This window comes from Gopherus evgoodei, chromosome 1, assembly GCF_007399415.2.
Source record: "Gopherus evgoodei ecotype Sinaloan lineage chromosome 1, rGopEvg1_v1.p, whole genome shotgun sequence".
Classification (NCBI taxonomy): domain Eukaryota; kingdom Metazoa; phylum Chordata; order Testudines; family Testudinidae; genus Gopherus; species Gopherus evgoodei.
In genome coordinates this window covers 351,588,825-351,608,538 of record NC_044322.1, presented here as the reverse complement: position 1 = coordinate 351,608,538, position 19,714 = coordinate 351,588,825, and the positions used below count along the sequence as shown (strand labels likewise).

The window sequence follows — 19,714 nt, the reverse complement described above, 5'->3', positions numbered from 1 at the left end:
CACACCTTTTTGTCACCTGTTTGAAATGGGCCACCCTGACTACCACTACAAAAGTGATTTTTCATCCTGTTGATAATATCCCACTTTAACTGAATTGTCTCGACACCCCCACACACACACACTTGGTAAGGCAACCCCCATCTTTTCGTGTACTGCTCTCTATATATCTTCCTATTGTATTTTCCACTCCATGCATTGATTAAGTGGATTTTAGCCCATGAAAGCTTATGCCCAAATAAATGTGTTAGTCTCTAAGGTGCTACAAGGACTCCTTGTTGCTTTTGCTGATACAGACTAACACGGTTACCACTCTGAAATTTGTTTCTCCTGAGACTCATCCTAGACACCAAGGCCTGCACTTATGCTGAGTACATGGACCAAGGGGGCCCTCCTGATTTTGGGGCCGCGAGGAGCCAAATCATCCCCCAACCCCCAATGCAGATCACAACAGCCCACTGTTTGCACCTTAGCCACAATGACCCCTGTGGACACTGTTCTGCTGCAGAAGAGGTAAGGCCACATCCCCTCCAGCTCCCAGTCAGCTCCTGACATGCCCTGGTTAGAAAGGCTCCCTGTGCAGGCTAATTCTCCAATGGGGTGACTTATGGCTGCTTTATGGCAACATTATGCTGGTTCTGTACAATGCACCCTTGAATTCTCTACTGCGAACTCCTCTGGTTATCCCACTTCTGTGGACTGCTGGGATTTCTTCTCTGTGCTTTGCCTCTGCAGGTCTTCTTGATCCAATTTGCTCTTGCTTTGTAACCTGTAGCTTCTCACTGAAGGACTTTATTAAGGTACTAACCCACTTCCTTTTGTAAATACCCCAGCAGCGCCTCATCCTATTTGTGCCAGCAAAGCCTCAGTTGCCTCTCTGGGGATAATTTCTCAGATCACCCACAGAATAGAATTTGGATCCCTTGCATAGCCTCTGTCTCTCTATCTAGGATTTTACACTCTGGGATAGAGTCTGTGGAATGGTGTTTTTTGATTATCTCTGGGTGTAAGGGTGAGTTGGGTGTGGGACTTCAAGTCCACAAGCGACTAAATAGCTCTCACAAGGTTGGCAGTCTAGCCAAATTTATTGGGTGGACAGGGACCTTAACTAGAGCAGGATAAAATGCATATTGTTAGAATGCACTTGCCAACACTTTCTAACTAACATATGTGAAAAGTCAATGTAGCAAAAGCCCCACAACCTCTAACATGTCCTGAGCTGGTTTAAAGCCTAAGAGGGAAACTAACTTTTAACTTGACCATACTGAAGTATACATTGCCTTGTCTACACACCTTTTATCCTATTTTAGACAAGGCCTAGGATTTCTAGGACTCCTGGTTGTGCTATGATTAGCTTCAGGCATTCCCATCAGGCACTGAGTGGAGTCCTTTTTCTAACTACCCCAGACACCAGCTCACAGCTGCCTTCTCCCAGCATCACCTTTTGTTCTGTTCCACAATCCTCACTACGGCTGGGTAGGGGGGGTTGGAAAAAATAAGCAAACACCCACCTACTCCAGCCCAGTTTGAGTTTGCCAGACTAAATCCTGTCACCAGCAGTTCGTGTTTGGAGTTCACCTCTGCAGGATGTAAAACTTGCTTCTTTCAACTTCAAAACTCCAAAAGGACTTCTGGTTGCTCAAAGCAGAATCCATCCTGAGACAGGGTAACCTCACGCTTATAGATAATTGGATTCATAAAAGGGACCATTGTGATCATCTAGTCTGACCTCATGTATTGCACAGGCCAGAGAACTTCCCTAAAATAATTCCCAGGGCAGATCTTTTAGAAAAACATCCAGTCTAGATTTAAAAATTGTGAGTTATGGAGAATCCACCACAACTCTTGGTAAATTGTTCCAATGATTAATTTTTCTCACTGTTAAAAATGTACGGCTTATTTCCAGGCTGAATTTGTCTAGCTTCAACTTCCAGCCACTGGATCATGTTTTACCATTCTATGCTAGATTGAATTTAACCCCAATGAGAGGAAAGCTGGTCCAATGGTTATGGCACTAGCCTGGGACTGGATTTAATCAGGGCTTCACAGAAGTTTTTTTGGGACCCAGGACAAAATCTGAAACTGAGTCTCTCCCCACCCCCCAGTCCAAAAACATTCACGGCAGAGGGGCACCTGGGCCAAATCTGAGTAGCACAGTGACCCCGTGTGCCAGGTCACTACACCACTCACTCACATTTGGCCTGTACACCCTTCTGTTGTACTAGACTACAGAGAATATGTACCATGCACAATGGAGTCCTTAGCGCTTGGATACGATGTAGATAGTTTGTATAGAAACAACTCAGATAGTATGTACATTTACCTCTCTCAGCACTCCTCATGTCTTATCCAATCCTATCATTTCTATTTCATTGGTCTCTGCTGCTTGCTAGTTTTCCAATATTCCTTTTAAACGCCTCTTCCTTTCCTACTGGCTCCTCTTACCTCAGAGACTTAATATGAGCGAGTGTATTCCCCTCCTATAAAGATGCCCTTTGTGAAGAATGTAAGAAGCTGAATGGAAGGATGAGCTACTCTACTATTAATTATTTTGGCAGTAAATGAGCCACTGTACAGGGCTTATGGCTCAGGAAGAGCTTTCAGTTTTAATCTCCTGCCTGAAATGACAAATAGCAGACTTACTTAGCGGTGGGTGGTTGAGGAGTATCTTGCTTCATTACAGTTGGCAAAACAAATCTCTATACAAAGATGCCACCACCTGTCTGACTTTCCATTCTGCAGGAAATTCAGTCTTCCTCCCTTCTCCCTCCCTCGGAGAAGACATCTGTTGCTCTGTTTACAGTTCACATCTCAGAAATAAAGCAAACACTGACTAATATAAACAATGACAATTTTGCACTTAGAAAGCAATATTTGAAACTCTAGAAGACAATGTCCTTTATGCTGACATCAGTAACATTCACTATGCTGTCCTCTGCCTACCTGCATAGAGATCGTTATTATTAGTATTACAGTAGCACCTGAAAACCCCAACCAAGAGTGAAGCCTCATTGTGCTAGGCACTGTATATGCACATCTTGAGACCCACTCTCTGCTTTGAAGAGCTTAAAGTCCAAATAGCCTTGGCAGAAAGGGAAACACAACAAGAGAGAGGAAGTGACTTGCACAAGGGAACACAGCAGTGCAGCTGGGAATAGAACCTCTTTCTTCCAACTGCTAGCCTAGTACCTTATCCAAAAAAACACCTTTCCTCCCTTAGTGCCTAGCTACACATTTTAGTCTTATAGGACATAGTTATACTGCTTCCTGAGCACATGTTTAGAGGTGGATAAGGCCAGATCCTCAGCAGCTATAAATTAATGTATCACCATTACAGTCAATAAAGCGATGTTGATTTGCAACAGCTGTGAACTTGGCTTTTAAGTACCATAAGTATGTGGCCCATGAAAGGAACAAAAATAAAATTACAGAAACCTGGAGCTAGAGAGACTCTCAGGAGTCCACATACATACACACCATGCTGAGGAATTGCCGGGCCCAAAGTACCTCTTCAGTATCCCATCTCCAACTTTGGCCAGTACTGGATTCTTCAGAAGATGGTGCAAAACCCTCTGTAGTACCCAGTTCTGGAATACTCTACCCATAAGGAAAGTTTCTTCCTACACCCAAGTGGATAGATGTTGGCTTGTGCCCTGTAGCATGAGGGTTTATATCCCGTCCACAACTCTTGTTTATTTTTTAAAATCCTCAAATGAGACTTTTCCAGGTGTTTGTAGACTTCACTGGCCAGTCTAGGAAACTGACACCGCCAAATGAAACAGGGGATGTATGAGTGTGCCTCAGTTTACCTCCTTGTTATTCTGCCTGGCTACATGGAGTTAAATCAAAGAAGACAGGTAGGAGATCATGAAATAATGACAGATGTGAGGTACTTCCAGAAAGAACACCTACAGTCTTTAAGGGAACAGTGCAGGAACTATTAACTGGGAAATAGCCACCTGCCTCATTCCAGATGAAGTAGTAAGTTTGTTCCCAGACCTCACCATAGGCTTAAAAGAACATTAAACCATTAAAGACTCCAGCTGGAGAGGGAGGGGAAAGAGCAGGCAACAGCTACTAGAGGTGAATGAGATGCTGCAAGGCCAGCCCAGGAGCAGGACATCTGAGTTGAGTGGAACTGACCCAAAATTTGGAAGAAAAGAGTGAGGTGTAGGTAAGATTAATGAGAGTGTAGACCTTCTTTGTTATTTTAACCGTTTCTCTGAGCACTGTGATGCTGTTGACTAATAAATAATACTTTGTTTTGAAAATTCTGTACGGTGTCACTACAGACAATTTCTGGTTACAAAGCTCCTGCAGGTAGCCAAGCCACATTGGCCCGGCTAAAGTAGTCACATTAAGAAATAGGGGTGTAGAAGCTGAAGGACCCAGTCTAAGAGAGGCAGAGTCATGGAACTGTCCATGGAAATGAGCATTAGAGCTGAGTGGGAAATGGTTTTTCCTTGCTGTGAACATTTTTGATATTTAGAAAAATGTTCCTGTTCTGCATTAGGACAAATCAAGATCTTTCACAGTTTTTCTCTCTCTGACTAGAAATTCCATCCCAGATATGAGACACCTTTTGTGGCACAAATTTTGTCAAAACTGGTACATTTCCACAAAAGTTTCAGTTTTGTCAAATCAGCATTTTCCAACAAAAAACTGTTTTGTCAAAAAAATTCCCAGTCACCTTTAGTTCTAGTGAATATGGCCATCTTCCAGGAGAGGCTTTATGCATGGTTGGTCTGATGAACAAAGGTCTGCTAAAGTTTGGAAGCTACCTGAAGTGCATGCTTACATCTGTTTGAATTTGCTTTTTGTAAGTAACTTTGTATGTTTAAAAAAATTTAAATGTATCAGAAGTTTTGCCGATTCAGTCTCGTGGGTATTAGTATTTCCATTTATTGGGCCATGGTCTTTGTTGGCATAACACCACTAAAGTCAGTGGCGTTATGCCAGTAGAGAATTTATCCCTAAAAGGAAAGAATGACAGTGAGGCCATTTTACAAAATGGGAGACAGAGGTGGGGAAAGGTTCATGGACTAAAATTAGATACCCCTATGGATAAAATAATAACCAGGCTGTACTGTCAGAATGATCCTGTTCCCTTTACAGAGATGAGAAAAGTGTTGGTTAGCACATTTTGATCCTTTGTTTTTTCACGTGGCTCTTTCCTTCAGTTTGCACGCCAGCACTTGCAGCAAAAGGGATAAGATGCCATGATAGAGGTTGTCCCTGTGCTATTTTTAGCCTGACCAGAAATAGGAAATAACAAATCTCTCAAGGTTTGCAGCCCACTTTGGCAGCTCCATGAGGCACCAATAAGATTCCCCAACTTCTTGATGTTTAGCCTTCAAACTGAAGGGAAATGCTAAACCTTTGGCGCTTTGCCCCCCATCCACTATCCAAAATCAGACATCATCACAATGCAGTTTGCTTCTGGCCAAGCCGATAGATTCATGCTTGCCACTTTCTCCATGACAGCAAATAACTACAATGGAAAGAGACCCCAAGTGGGGAGGAGCTGTTAGGTTGTGAGTGCTTCTATATAGTTCCGTTGCTAGGGAAACCACTTCCTCTGTCTATTCACGTTCAAGAACCCTAGCTCTTGGGATGGTCAGATGCTGGGATAGCCCTTCTGCAGGCAAAAGAAAGGAAAATGCTCTCAGAGCCTCGAAATAAAAATGTTATATGGCAATGTATTTCACATAAGTTACATATACTGTTTTAATAGCACTCAGTATGCAAGGAGTGTGGTAGATGCTTCTGTAAAAACCTGTTTTCTAAATCGTCTTGTTTTCATCACAAACAAATGGACTGCTTTTTGGAGGAATTTTCTGCAAGGCTCCTTGTGCCATCTTACGCAAAGCACGGCAGCAGGTTAAAGTTCAGTGTCAACGAAAATAAAAAAACTTTTTGTTAATGGAGATATAAACCTTGTCAAGTTCCCTTTAAAAAGAAAACACATGACACTGGCTGACTCTTTTTACATTGGCAATACATACTTCCTCTGATTTTCTGTATTTCCATTGTTTACATGACATTAAAAATAGACATGAGCCCTTGCCCTAAGTTGCACATATATTTCGTAGCAGATAGTTGTAGGGTCACAGTCTCATGCTTTTGTGACAATTCTATCTTTCTTTCCCTTTTCCCAAAGGATGGATCTTACATCAATAACACGACTAGGGTGACCAGATGTCCCGATTTCATAGGGACAGTCCCAATTTCGGGGTCTTTTTCTTATGTACACTTCTATTACTCCCACCCCCTGTCCCGACTTTTCACACTTCCTGTCTGGTCAACCTAAACACAACACTGGTCAGTCTTTAAGGCATATAATCCACCCCTGGGCATTCACAAGGAGCGTACAATATTCCATAACCAAGGCTTCATGAAAAGCAGAAAGGAAGAAGAAGTTTGATACATGTTGTGCTTTGTAGAGGACCTCCTCCAGGGATGAATTTTGCCCCTATTCCAACCCTTATTCTTCGGCTGGATCCTTATCCATTATTGGCACAGACAAATTTGGGTACATCTACAATGCAAAGTAAGGAGTAATTGCAGCTCAGGTTGGCATGCCCATGCTAGTTTTAATCTAGCTAGCACAGGTAACAATTATAGTGAAGAAATGGGAGCACGGCTGTTAGTTCAGGCTAGCCATTTGAGCACAAGCCTGCTGGGGACCCTGGCTATGTATTCAGGCTCCTAGCCCATACCGAGGTCCATGCTGCCATATCTTCATTGTTGTGGTTACCCGTGCGGGCTACATTGAAGCTAGCACATGCATGCCCACCCTCACTACAATCACACCTCAATTTACAGTGACACCATAGAAACAAGCATATTGAACATTCCCGGCTTTCTTCATGTTAAGCTGCTATGTCTTAGACAAAACAAAGATCCTGAATGATCAGCAATCTGACAGAAAGTTCCCCCCATGTTAGTTGAAACAGGAGGCTGTAGTTCAGTGCATTTTCTCCTGGATGCAGCCAATGCCTAAGATAATCCCCAAACAGTGATAAGGTAGTAAACATAGACTGATTGAAACATGACTGCCAGCATGGCTGCAGCTCTTTTCACCTGTGGACAATGCTATGCGAAAGTATTTAGCGCCTAATGCTGCTGAAATCAAAGTTAATTACTGCCATTGATTTCACAGAGGGCAGGAGCAAGCCCTTGAGTGGTGGAGTAGTAATAAAACATCTAAAAATCATTCTGGAATGCTCAATAATAATAAGTGGCAGTATCATAGCCAAGGAGGTTAATCCGAGGTGTGATTATTGCTAGTTGAAAACTTTTCCACAAATGGTCTGTGGAACTTTAAAAGCAGCAAAGAGTCCTGTGGCACCTTATAGATTAACAGACCTATTGGAGCATGAGCTTTCATGGGTGAATACCAACTTCGTCGGATGCATGGTTTACTTTATAGTTCACAAAGTGATATGTAAAAATTTACTTTAACATTAGAAACAGCTTGGTGGCTAGGCCACTGGAGTGAGAATCATGAGACCTGAGTTCTAGTCTTAGCTCTGCGACTGATGTACTGTGTGACCTTGGTTAAGTCATTACAACTCTCCATGCTTCTGTTTCTCAACCACTCCTTGTCTGTTTAGACTGTAAGCTCCTTGGGGCAGGGATTGTCTCACTATGTGTTTAAATAGCACCAGGGGCCCAAATCCTGGTTGATGCTACTATGATAAGTAATAACTGCATACTGCAAAATAGGTAGGTACTAGAGCTCAGCAAGCTATTCTCAGTGATCAATGAATGGGGATCCTTTTTCTGTTTGCAAGTTACCTGCAATAATTCTGAGCGCTGTCTTTTTTTCAAATCTGTGTGTTCTGCAAACTGAGTCAGTGAGTGGTTTATGCAGGCAATGAATGGTTTGCTCTTGATGTAATGCATACCTACACCATCTCAGCAAGATGAGGAACAAGCCTATGAATTTTCTTTAGCACAGAGAAAATAACATTGGCTTACTCCACTGGTGTTTCAATTCTTGTGATCTGCTTTCAAGTTTAATACAGGTGGATTGGATGATTTTAGCTTTGTCCTTGGAATTATTTGTTCTTCTGGCACCACACACCCCAGACAGACTGGCATCACTGCTGACCTCTACATAAGGAAGAGAAATGCTGGACTGCTCTAGTCAGTATTAAGATGGCAAAGTGGTGAAGGCCAAGACTATAACAGGATTCAAAAAAGAACTAGATAAGTTCATGGAGGATAAATCCATCAATGGCTATTAGCCAGGATGGGCAGGGATGGTGTCTGTAGCCTCTGTTTGCCAGAGGCTAGGAATGGGTGACAGGGGATGGATCACTTGATGATTACCTGTTCTGTTCATTCCCTCTAAGCACCTGGCATTGGCCACTGTCAGAAGACAGGATAGTGGGCTAGATGGACCTTTGGTCTCACCTAGTATGACCGTTCTTATGTAGCCCAGGGTGCAGATTGTGTTGTCTGCACTGCACTGGGCTTATACCAGAGCTATTAGCACTGTTCCATGCTTCAGGTGTTCCATAGAATTTAAGAACACAGAGAAAGACAGAGAGAGAGTGTAGCATTGACAAGTCAAGTGACACAAGATCAGGGAAAGGAGAAACAACCCTAGACGTCTGAGTCTGTCTCAACAATTCAAGACAAATGAGCTACCTACAGCCAGAGTATAGCATATGAAGGCAATGAACTTCTCCCAATCACAGCATTCCTCACAGTGTCAATCCGATTTCTAGCTACAACCCCACTCGAAGTAGCAAGCAACACACCACCTTTCTCCCTGTACTTATGATCTCAGCAACAGAACTATTAGTCCCAGCTGAGTCATAGAATAATAGAACTGGAAGGGACCTTGAGAGGTCATCTAGTCCAGTCCCCTGCACTCATGGCAGGATTAAGTATTATCTAAAACATCCCTGATATGTGTTTGTCCAATCTACTCTTAAAAATCTCCAATGATGGAGATTCCACAACCTCCCAAAGCAATTTATTCCAGTGCTTTACCACCCTGAGAGTTAGGAAGTTTTTCCTAATGTCCAACCTAAACCACGCTTGCTGCAAGTCCAGCACTATTCCCCACCCTACCCCACCTCCCGTTGATTGACCTATCCTATCCCGTCCTCATCACAACTTGCTGAGGCCCTGACAGTCTCTGCAGTGAGGGCCCCTACCTGCATGAGCCCTATTCTGCCAACCTCAGGATAGGGTCTATACCAGAGGTGGGCAAACTATGGCCTGTGGGCCGCATCCAGCCCGTGGGACCATCCTTCCCGGCCCCTGAGCTCCTGACCAGGGAGGCTAACCCCCAGCCCCTCCCCTGCTGTTCCCCCTTCCCGGCAGCCTCAGCAGGCTTCACCGCGAGCGCTCTGGCCCACTGCTCCTGCTGGGCAGCGCAGGTGGCGTGGCTGGCTCCAGCCAGGCGGCAGGGCTGTGAGCTCCTGCTGCTCTGAGCAGCATGGTAAGGGGGCAGGCAGCAGGGGGATTGGATAAGGGGCAGAGAGTCCCAGGGGGCAGTCAGGGGTCAGGGAGCAGGGGGCGGTTGGATAGGCTTGGGATTCCTGGGGGCCTGTCAGGGGTGGGGGTGTGGATAGGGGTCAGGGTAGTCAGGGGATGGGGAATGGGAGGGTTGGATGGGAGGGGTCCCAGGAAGCGGTTAGGGGTGGGGGTCCCTGGGGATGCGACGGGGAGGCATATTGAGGATGGGAGGGAAAGCCATCAGACTCCTCAATATTCCAGCTATTCTGAGCTATGGAGTAGTCCATGGGCAGCTCTGGGCAGCAGCTGTAAATTAGAACTGCCTCTAGAGCCACTCCTGCTTACACAGCCTCCAGCCTCCATACCACCCCAGAATTTGGGAATGAAATGGTGATATAAAGCCACCTCTACTTCCATTCCCACTCCCAGGGCTGCACCTCTTGAGCAATCTGAGAGACCCTGCTCAGAACCTGGGCCTTCAGACAACAAACTGCATTTTTTTTATGTGTACCACATGTTACTGCACCTGAATAGTCTAATTACGCTCAAGAGTCCATTTCCTCGCGTAGTGTGATTTCTTCACAGCTGGGTGCAGCAGAAGCTTCTCAACAACATAAGCTGGAGAGGGTCTAAAGGAACCACAATAGACTTGCGTGGCTTGAAGTGCCTAAAACTGTGGTAAAAGTTTTCAGCCTCTGAAGCGTCTAAAACAGATATTCCAGAACCACAGCATGGATTGGGCTGTAGATTAAATCGAGTTCCAGGAATCATTATCAGGTCTGACTGTATGTTTCATTCCTCTCAAAAGCATTTTCAAATAATAGATGCAATATGAAAAATACTTCCAGGCATTTTCCTTTTATAAGCTTTGAAACGCCCTTCCGTCAAGTGGTCAGAGTAACCCTGCTTTGCATTTTTCTGAAGCGCTCACATCATGTTACCAAGATCAATTAATAAAGCCTCATACTTTTCCCATAGGTATCCCTTTTTAAAGATACTGAGATACAGAGAGGCTAAGTCTTGCCCAAGGCCATACAGTGAGTCAGCGGCAGAGACAGGAATAGAACCAAGGTCTCCTGGTCTAGTATGCTAACCACCAGATGACTTGTCTACACAGGGAAAACAGTGTGCAGTAGGGTGTGAATTTAAAGTGCACTAGCTATGCCACACTAGTTCCCTGTGAGGGCACTCTGAAAAGGAACTAGAAGATCAAAGCGCATTAATGAACTGGTAGTGTGTGTGAGCAGGGTCCACCAGACAGTTACAAGGGACAGCAGGCTAGTGTGGGGTAGATTCACAGTCCAGCTTCCTGTGAACTAAATGTTTGTATAGACAAGCCCTTGGTCACAGCAGCCAATGCCCATCACCTCCCAGTCAGATGTGAGCACTCTAATGCACGATGCTTGCGATGCTCCATAACTCATACTAAGCAGTACACAAATTCAGCATGTCATAGTCCTGGTTCGAAGGCTTACCATTAAGATAAGAGAGGCAAGCCTCGAATACCAGTCACAAAAGCCTTAGGTATTAGGAGTGGTACAACTGGTCTAAATAATCTGGGACCCATTGATATAAATAGCATTCACGTTGTTAAACACCAGGGGAGGAAAAGGAAAAGACAAATCTTTCCTAGCCCCATTGCAGTAAGGTGACTAGATGTCCCATTTTTAAAGGGACAGTCACATTTTTGGGGACTTTTTCTTACATAGGTGTCTATTACCCCCCACCCACGTCCCATTTTTTCACAGTTGCTATCTGGTAACCCTACATTGAAGCAAAATTCCCATTGACATCAATAGGTTAGGGATTTTAAACTCTAACTCCCATCCCAGCCTGCATCTATACAGTCTTAACTAGAGCTGATCAAAAAGTTTTATTCAAAAGATTTTGATGAAAAATGGCCTTTTCTCAAAACAAACAAAACAAAATCACGGAAAATTTGCATTTATTTTGAAAGTTTCCAAGTTTTAAAACAAAAACTGAAAAAAAATCCATTTTGAAAACCAAAATAAAAAGTATGGTTTTCCATCAAAAAAAAATCACATTTCTGTTAACAATTTTGAAAAAATTAATGAAAGTGTTTCTGTTTCACTCAAAGTTGTACATGGAATATACCTATCATTTCCCAATCCACCTCCTTTATTCAAAATTCTTGTTCAGATGCTTTCTTAAATGGAACACTGATAAATGGCAAACCAAGGGAGAACTCTTGGAAGGGGCATTAACACCAAATGCCTGTGAAACCTTATGGCAATCCCAACATACTGAAGCAGACACTCTGTATTACCGTTTGTCTGTCTTACACAGTGAAGAGGGCTCATGAGACCGACCCTGACAGAGAAATTGGTGCAATCAGACTTGTTTGCAAAAATGATCATGTGGAGCAAGTGCTTAATTCTGTTGCCATTTCTCTACACAGCTTCTTCTGACACATGGCATAGATATGGTATTAACTATGTTAAAGGAGGATTACTAAGGCTGTAAGGTCAACCACTTAAAAGATAGGAAATGCCAAATTTAAGGTTGCATGGGCAATCTTAATTTGACCCCCTTGTGTATGTGCATTTATGATACAGTCTTTAATTACAGGTCACATACTATTTTTTCCACTGCTGCAGCAGGGCAAATCATTGCTTACTACAGCTTTTGCCTGCCTGTCCTGTACTGAAGTGATAGGCAACCGTAATATAGGGGTCACCACCGCTCCCCCTACAAGATAAAATACCTTGGAGTTTTACATGATGCCCCAACCAGTACCACAGTAATTTCTCCTCTCTGTCAAACAATCTTAGGTTCATTAAGATGATGTCACCCCTTTTTGTGGCCCTTAATAAGCCTTTAGTAGAGTTTGTATTTTAAAACAATTAACCCGGTGGCTAAATTTAGAGTCCACTAAGGTTTCATCACTGGTTGTTATGAGGCAAGTACTACAGTTGCCCAGAAAATCTGATTGATTCTAAACAGATACATGGACAGGCTTTCAAGGGGCATTTTTTTTGTCTTGGATCACTTAATTACTACCTGGGTGAGCCTGTGTCAAAATCCAGCCCTGATTGCACACATAACCACAGATCTGCTGAGAATACATACATTTTAATTACACTTACAGCAAACCACAACTGGGGGAGAGAGAGCATACTGTTGAAATGTGTTTGTTTCGTTTTAGCAAGAAAACTGCATCAGTAGAACCTCAGTGTTATGAACACCAGAGTTATGAATTGATCAGTCAACCACACACGTCATTTGGAACTGGAAGTACGTAATCAGGCAGCAGCAGAGACAAAAAAAAAAAAAGCTAATTCAGAACAATATGTATTAAATGTAAACTACTACAAAAATAAAGGGAAAGTTTAAAAAAATACACGTATTCTTCATATAGTATATGTAAAATATATTATTTTATAAAATATGTACTCTCTGCATATGTTATTATATGTAGGGAATACACGATGAGAGATCCTACCTCAATGCATGTTAAAGATAGGGGACTTCCAAGTTGTAAGATAAGTTGAATCATTAGTCAATTTAACACTGGAATGTATTTATAGTTTCATAGATTCCAAAGCCAGAAAGGATCATTAGATCATCTCTTCTGATCTCCCGTATAGCACTGACCATAGAATTTAACTTATACATAATACAGGTAGGGAATGCACAATGATGGCTCCTACCTCAGTGCATGTTAAACGTGTGTGTGTGTGTGTGTGTGCGTGTGTGCGTGTGTGTGTAATATAAACACACACACACATCTACACCAATACTGCAGATATAGAATTCAAAAATAAGAGGTTTAATATTTCCAGTGAAGGGTCCTTAATAGAAACTTGTTGCCCTGTGGTTTTGCCTCTCTCCTTGGCTATAGTTATAAGAAGGAGATTTTGGTTACATGGAAGATGAATAGATTCCTCATTCACTCCTGCTATAAGCATATGCCCCTGGTATCCAAGGTTCTTTACAGGTTGGTGGGAGGAGAAAGTTTACCCCACATCATCACTGGGACATATCCAGGGCTACTATGTTTCAAAATGGATTCATCCAAAATACTTTTTATTTCATATACTGGGAAAGGAAACTATATATTCTGTTGGCTACCACTATGTTCATGTTGTTGAAGAGATGCCAGGGCCCTGGACAAGCCCTAAAGGTTCAGTAATGAGCCTCAGAGAGGTCAGATTGTATAAAAGAGGACCTTTCTTATTCATGGCAGCTGAACACCAATAAATTGGTCTGTTATTCATGTGGCATATCTAGTAATCCATTGGAGTTAAGAAAATCTTTGGCCCATATGTTAAACATGACTCAAGTTTAACCAATATGAAACCTAGTTGTCATCATGAAAAAGGTTTGGTGAACAGGATTTTTTTTGACCAGCCAGGGAAAAACCCTGGAAATTTTGGGGCAATTTTTGCTCATATCAGAGTAATTCTGGAGTAATTCCAATGCAGTTACTTGGTGTGGAACTGACAGCTGAATTAGACCTGTTCTCAGATTTTCAGACTTGCTATTTTAGGTGTATTTGTTATGTGTGCTGATCTGAAAATCATCACTTCTTAGGGGATTGTCTAAAACAGGTTTAGAAAAGCCAGATTATGCTTTGTACAGTGCATGGCAGTCAGGAAACAAACTACAAGTGCCATTTAATGCATTCTACCTGATAATGGTTCATTGTCTGAGACTTGCAAATCTATGTCCTTCTGTGACTCCACTGCTTCTTGCTGTTCCTGTGAAGTTGCATCCCACAAAAGAGAAAAGAGAGAGAAAATGCAAATAAATTGTTAATTAGAAAGATGTGGAATAGTTATGATTAATAATAATAAAGGTATTTCTAAAGCATCTTCCATCAAAGGATCTGAAAATACATTACTAACATTAAAATCAAGCCTCATAACTCCCCTGTCAGAAAGGTAAGTATATTATTATCCCCATATGGCATATCAGGAAATTGAAAAACATAGAGTTTACGTGATTTGCCAAAAGCCAGAGAGTAAGTCAATGGCAGAGCAAAGAACAAAACCCAGGATTCCTGGCTGCCTGTCCCATGAGCTAGCCACTTGATATGCTGCCTCTGTATATTTGTCCATGTCTAACAAACAAAAATACAATAATAGTAAACTCATTCGAGCTTTAGTTAATAAAATACTAACTCAGTTAACCTAAACATGACAGTAACACCAAATGTAAAATGCAATATTTTTCTCTGCAAGTAATGTGATGTGCACTTGAACTCTGTCTTTTGCAATGGGTGTGGCTTCAGCATTCAGAAAATAAAATCACTTTGGCCAAAATCTTTCAAGACCCAGATCTAAAATGGTCATCTTCCAATATTTAGTTGAGAAAAAGACTCCTAACATTCTTTCAATATGGGCTTTGAGTGGATTCATAAAAGGAATAATTAGATAAACTAGACAGTATTTACTTAACTACATATGGAGCGATGGAATCAGTAAACACATAGCTACATTCAACAGGATGGAAGTAGTATTATTAAAACTTTTTGCAGCAGAAAGGAAGGTTGGTCCAGTGGTTAGGACACTAGCCAGCTCCTAGCCCAGATGTGGATTCAAGTCCCTGCTCCACCATAGACTTCTTTTGTAACTTGAGGGAATTCACTCAGTGTCTCTGTGTCTCATTCCCTGTAATATGAGGCTAATAGCACTTCCCTACTTCACAGGCTGAATACATTGAAGACTGTGAGCCATAGGTGCCAACTCCATGGATGCTCAGTTGGTGCTCAGCACCCCTGGCAGCACCCCCATCATCTCCTCCTCCCCAGCACCTCCCACCAGCTGGCTACCCTGCCAGTCATCTCCTCCCGCTCTCTCACAGGGCAACCTCCCTGCCACAGATCAGCTGTTCAGCGGCATGCAGGAAGCGCTGGGAGGCAGGGGGAGGAGTGAGGACAAGGTGTGCTTAGGGGAGGGTGTAGAATGGGGCAGGGAAGAGCAGGGGCAGGAAGAGGCGGGGTAAGGCAGAGTGGGGGCGGGAAGAGGTGGGGCAGAGGTGAGGGCTTGGGGGAAGGGGTGGAGTGGGGGCAGGCCCTGGGGCAGAGCAGGGGTTGAGCACCCTCAGCAACTCCTAAAGACGGCACCTATCCTGTGAGATGCCATATAAGTACTTAAGATAGAGAATGCTTTGGTACTTAGGCCAAACCACTGAAGACAAGACTAGATGTAATGAAATTAGCAAGGTAAAATTTAAACAGGTAAGCAACAACAGCAAAAAATCCTCTCAGCAAAATCTACCAATCTTAGGGACAATGCCCTGTGGAAGCGCCATCATCCGAGCCCTTTAAAACTTACAAAGAACTTGAAAAGTTTCATTTAAAAGAGTGACAAAGTGGGTGAGGTAATATCTTATATTGGACCAACTTCTGTTGGTGACAGACCCACGGTTTCGAGCTAAAACAGAGCTCTTCTTCAGGCCTATCTTTGTAAGCAAACCAACAAAAGTTGGTCCAGTAAAAGATATTTACCCCACCCACCTTGTCTCTCTAATATCCTGGGACCGTCACGGCTACCGCCACACTACATATTTGAAAGAGTTACATTTTTTACAAACCTGGACCTAGAGTTGGTAATGGACCCAGGTGAACTTCTAGTTTTGTAATGGAAGTTTGGAAGAACAGATGTTATTCTAAAGGGCTCACAGCATTCACAACAACATCCACCAGCCACACCACTGCATTACTCATATCTTCCCTTATCAAAGGAAAGGCAGTGAGGTTTCTGTGCTAGCACAGCACACAGTACAGACTGCTGGGCTCAAACAAATGCTGGCAAATGGATGTTTTAAGCAGGAAGGCGAGCATGTGTGGTTTCCTGTAACCTGGTGAGATGGGCAAGATTATCAGCAAGCAGCATCAAAAAACATGTTGATAAACTGGTGAGGGTTCAGAGAAGAGCCAGAAGGATGATTAAAGGATTAGAAAACATGCCCTATAGCAGTAGTTCCCAAACTGTGGGGTGTGTCCACCTGGGGTGGGCACAGAGAAACATCCAGGGGGTGCAGTGGGCCCAAGCCAGCCCCCTGGGGCAGGGGGAGGGAGCCCGGCTCTGCTCCCAGTTCCGGTCCAGCCCCAGCCATGGCTCTTCTCCCAGCTCCAGCTCCCAGCCATGGCCCCCACCCCTGGCCCTGGCCCTGGCCCTGGCCCTGGCCCCGACCCAGGCTTAGGGTTGCCAGGTGCCTGGTTTTCAACCAGAAAGTCCAGTCTGAAAGAGGACCTGGCAGTGTCCGATCAGCACTGCTGACCAGACACTAAATGTCCGGTTACCCGCAGTAACCAGCCTCCACCACTGGGTCGGGGCGGGAAGAGCAGCAGTTGCTGCTGGTGTCTGGAGGAGGAGTGGAGCACTCAGAAACGGGCTCCAGCGAGAGAGGTACTGGCTGCCCTCTCATCCTGCCCCAAGCACAGCTCTCCTTGCCCCACTCTGCCCCAGTCATCCCTCTACCCCTGGAATGCAGCTCCTCCTCCCCTATCTTGCCCCACTCACCCGCCCACACGTGGAACCCAGGAGGGCATGGACCAGGTAAAGGGGGCATGATTGAAAAAGTTTGGGGACCACTGCTCCTTATAGGAGCGCAATCTATTTAGCTTAACAAACAGAAGGTTAAGGGGTAACTTAATGACAGTCTATAGTCTAAGTACCTACATGGGGAACAAATATTTGATAATGGTTCTTCAGTCTAGCAGACAAACATAATATGATCCAATGGTTGGAAGTTGAAGCTAGACAAATTCAGGCTGGACAGAAGGCATACATTTTTAATAGTGAACATAATTAACCACTGGGACAATTTATCAAGGGTTGTGGTGGATTCTTCATCGCTGACAATTTTTAAATCAAGTTTGGATTTTTTTTAAAGATATGCTGTAGTTCAATGGGAATTATTTTGGGGAAATTCTCTGGCCTATGTTATACAGGAGGTCAGATTAGATAATCACAATGGTCCCTTCTGGCCTTGGAATCTATAAACAGACTCTCACAGTTCACTCATATTTATGTCAAAGTAGTCTGCTAACCACAGGATGGTCCAGTGGTTAGGGAAACCTAGCCTAGGGAACCCTGGCTTTTTTACTGTGCTCTGCCATATACCTCCTATGTGACCTTGATTAAGTCAGTTAGTCTCTCTGTGCCTTGGTTCCCAATTTGTGAAATGGGGATAACTAAACCTGTTCTAATTCACTCCTCTCCCAACAAGGAAATAATCCATCCTTGAAGTGCAAAGCTTGCTTGGAAGCCAGAAAAATCACATTTAATTTTTAAATTGGTGTTTACAAAACAAAAAAAGGAAAATTCTGAGAGGGCACACACTTAGCCCTGGTCTACACAGGGGGCCGGGGGGAGTCGATCTAAGTTACGCAACTTCAGCTACGTGAATAATGTACTTAGACGTGCTTACATCATCTTACCGCGGTGTCTTCACCACGGTGAGTCGACTGCTGCCGTGCCCCCGTCAACTCTCCCTGCGCCTCTCACGGCGCTGGGGTACAGGAGTCGATGGGGGAGTGCTCGGGGGTTGATTTATCGCGTCTAAACTAGACGCGATAAATCGGTCCCCGCTGGATCAATTGCTGCACACCGATCTGGCAGGTAGTGTAGACATACCCTTAGGATTCACCTTCAGAATGACCCGTTCACCATCAAAAGCTGAGACAGATGAGATGTGTTAAGGAAATGTTCTGCAAGTAGCAAATACTGTGCTTCTACAAGCTAAGAGCCATAAAGAGGTGGAGGATGGGTGAAGTAATTACAGGGAAAACCTGTACAAATACTACTCAGTAACAGGTACGTGGTTGGTTCAGTATTGTTTGGAGGAAAACTATGCAAAGCAATACTTTGGGCTTGCATTTTACATATTCATGCATTTTAAGGCATCTTTATGATGCCAAAGTGGTGACAAGTGGCCAAAGCGTAACTGAGAATAAGGCTCTGTAGTTATGTAGTAAGCACAATGTAGGGAGAGACACACAATGGAGAAGGGGAGTGAGGTAGGAGGAGGAGGTATTGAGACTGGGAAAAGAAAGAAGCGAGGGGCTAGAGATAACTGAAGACAGAGACAGGAAGTGCGTAGAGGACAGAGACACATTGGGGAGATACATGTGCTCTTGGAAAGTACTAGAGAGGTGCTAAACTGAACAATTCTGGTTTGTGGGCACATTTTCTTGAGTTTCTGTTTGCCTGAGTTCCCATTCTCTGTATTTGATCCTCAGGTTTGAGTTGTGAATGAACCTTATCTGGTGTAACTTAGCTAAGCTCCATTGACTTTAATAGACCAATGTCGACATACACCAGCTGAGGATCTGGCCCAATGTGAAATGTCGTGATGGCAGTCACTGTAGCTGCAAAGCAAATGTAGTATTGCAGCTAGCCCATATACCTCAATTTGCACCACACTCCTCCCAATCCCCCTCCAACGGCTTCATTCATATCTACCATTGTTCACCTTCACTAAAGTCCCAAACCAGTTATTTGGCTTCTGTCCAAAGCTGAGAATGTGGGTGTAATACTTGCCTAATGACAACATGATTGGTTGTAATTTTAATTAGAACTAGATGGAAAAAAATTGTTCCCCCTCCTGAAAGGAAAATTAATGGGTGAGGAGTTGGTGAAAATTCAAAAAACAAAATATTTCAGCCAGAAAATGAAATCATTCTATTTGGAAATTGCCAAAGAACTGAAAAATCCATTATTCAACCCGCTCCATTTACAACCTTTCTGAGAGCCAACAGCCTGATTCAGTGTAACTTTTTTCCCTTCAGTTCACTGGGAATTATAAAATCCCAGAGTTGTGATGTGCCATGTGGCTCAGATAGAAGACGATTTTCCTCTAGATATTTTCCATGGTTACTTCATATGTCATTCATCTTCTGGGATTGTGAGGCCAACGGGAACTACATGCAAAGCGGGATAGGAGAATAGCAAAGTCAAGATCCACTGGCTGGGTCTGAGAGGAGTTTTTGTTTCTTTGTTTGTTTTTTTGCTGAGAAAGTGGAGAAGCCAAGGATTTCAACCACTATTTTTTCCTCCATTTGCTTTTATGTATGTGAAAAACAAGTTGCACCAGATGGGCAAGGCAGGCTAAGAAGAGAAGCTGTATGTTCGTATAGTCTCTTGCCAGTCAGTGTTGCAAAATGTCTCTTTAGCCTCAAAAAGACAGGTCTGGTCCAGTGCATCTTTAGAAGCAGTTGATGGTGTTCAAACTCTCAGGAGAAATTGGATATTTAATAGCTCTCAGGTTC

At 43.5% G+C, this 19,714-nt stretch overlaps 1 pseudogene; it reads left to right on the top strand.

Moving 5' to 3' along the window:
• The first annotated feature begins 7,226 nt into the window (after positions 1-7,226).
• Positions 7,227-7,387, top strand: LOC115644663 (annotated as a pseudogene).
• The last annotated feature ends 12,327 nt before the right edge of the window (positions 7,388-19,714 follow it).